This window comes from Mustela nigripes, chromosome X (assembly GCF_022355385.1).
Source record: "Mustela nigripes isolate SB6536 chromosome X, MUSNIG.SB6536, whole genome shotgun sequence".
In the NCBI taxonomy this organism is placed as follows: Eukaryota; Metazoa; Chordata; class Mammalia; order Carnivora; family Mustelidae; genus Mustela; species Mustela nigripes.
This window is the reverse complement of record NC_081575.1, coordinates 76,599,726-76,602,094: the sequence shown is the minus strand read 5'-3', so window position 1 is coordinate 76,602,094 and position 2,369 is coordinate 76,599,726.

Sequence of the window (2,369 nt, the reverse complement as noted above, 5' to 3'; positions counted from 1 at the left end):
AAGTGGCTGCACCAACTTGGATTCCCACCAACAGTGGAAGAGGGTTCCCCTTTTTCCACATCCTCTCCAAAACACGTTGTTTCCTGTCTTGTTAATTTTGGCCATTCTAACTGGTGTAAGGTGGTATCTCAATGTGGTTTTGATGTGAATCTCCCTGATGGCTAGTGATGATGAACATTTTTTCATGTGTCTGATAGCCATTCGTATGTCTTCATTGAAGAAGTGTCTGTTCATATCTTCTGCTCATTTTTGGACATGATTAACTGTATTGTGTGTGTTGAGTTTGAGAAGTTCTTTATAGATACTGGATATCAGCCTTTTGTCTATACTATCATTTATGAATATCTTCTCCCATTCCGTAGGTTGCCTCTTTGTTTTGTTGACTGTTTCCTTTGCTGTGCAGAAGCTTTTGATCTTGATGAAGTCCAAAAAAACCATTTTCGCTTTTTTTTACTTTGCTTTTGGAGATATATCTTGAAAGAAGTTGCTGTGGCTGATATCGAAGAGATTACTGCCTATGTTCTACTCTAGGATTCTGATGGATTCCTGCCTCACGTTGAGGTCTTTTATCCACTTCAAGTTTTATTTTTGTGTACGTTGTAAGAGAATGGACAAGTTTCATTTTCTACATATAGCTGTCCAATTTTCCCAGCACCATTTATTGAAGAGACTGTCTTTTTTCCACTGTATATTTTTTCCTGCTTTGTCGAAGATTATTTGACCATAGAGTTGAGGGTCCATATCTCGGCTTTCTACTTTGTTACACTGGTCTATATGTCTGTTTATATGCCAGTACCATGCTGTCTTGGTGATCAGAGCTTTGTAATAAAGCTTGAAATCAGTCAACGTGATGCCTCCAGATTTGTTTCATTTTTTCAATATTTCCTTGGCAATTCGGGGTCTCTTCTGATTCCATACAAATTTTAGGGTTGTTTGCTCTAGCTCTTTGAAAAATACTGGTGGAATTTAGATCGGAATGGCATTGAAAGTATAGATGGCTCTAGGCATTATAGATATTTTAACAATGTTTATTTTTATGATCCATGAGCATGGAATGGTCTTCCATCTTTTTGTGTCTTCTTCCATTTCTTTCATGAGTGTTCTGTAGTTCCTCAAGTACGTATCCTTTACCTCTTTGGTTTGGTATATTCCCAGGTATCTAATGGTTCGTGGTGCTATAGTAAATGGAATCGATTCTCTGATTTCCCTTTCTGTATTTTCATTGTTATTGTATAAGAAAGCAACTGATTTCTCTACATTGACTTTGTATCCTGCCACAATACTAAATTGCTGTATGAGTTGTAGTAGTTTGGGGGTGGAGTCTTTTCAGTTTTCCATATAAAGTATCATGTCATCTGTGAAAAGAGAGAGTTTGACTTCTTCATTGCCAATTTGGATATCTTTTATTTCTCATTGTTGTCTGATTACTGTTGATAGGACTTCTAATACTATGTTGAACAAGAGTGGTGAGAGTGGGCATCCTTGTTGTGTTCCTGATCTTAACGGGAAGGCTGTGAGCTCTTTCCCATTGAGGATGATATTCGCTGTAGGTTTTTCATAGATTTTATGAAGTTCAGGAATGTTCCCTCTATCCCTATACTTTGAAGTGTTTAATCAGGAATGGATGCTGGTTTTTGTCAAATGCTTTTTCTGCATCAATTGAGAGGACCATGTGGTTCTTCTCTCTTCTCTTATTGATTTGCTCTATCACATTGATTGGTTTGCGAATGTTGAACCATCCTTGCAACCTACCTGGTCATGGTGGATAATCTTTTAAATGTGCTGTTGGATCCTATTTGCTAGGATCTTGTTGAGAATCTTAGCATCCATATTCACCAGTGATATTGGTCTGAAATTCCCCGTTTTGGTAGGGTCTTTGCCGGGTTTGGGGAACAGGGTAATGCTGGCTTCATAAAAAAGAGTCTGGAAGTTTTCCTTCTGCTTCAATTTTTTGAAATAGCTTCAGGAGAATAGGTTTTATTTCTTCTATGAAACTTTGGCATAATTCCCCCAGAATCCATCAGGTCCTGGGCTCTTGTGTTTTGGGAGGTTTTTGATCACTGCTTCAATCTCGTTATTACATATTGGTCTATTCATGTTGTCAGTTTCTTCCTGTTTCAATTTAGGGAGTTTATAGTTTTCCAGGAATGCATCCATTTCATCTAGGTTGCTAAGCTTATTGGCATATAACTGTTGATAATAACTTCTGATGATTGTTTCTACTTCCTTGGTGTTAGTTGTGATCTCTCCCTTTTCATTCATAATTTTATGAATTTGGGCTTTCTCTCTTTTCTTTGGATTATTGTGGTCAATGGTTTATCAATCTTATTGATTCTTTAAAAAAAACAGCTTCTAGTTTCATTGATACA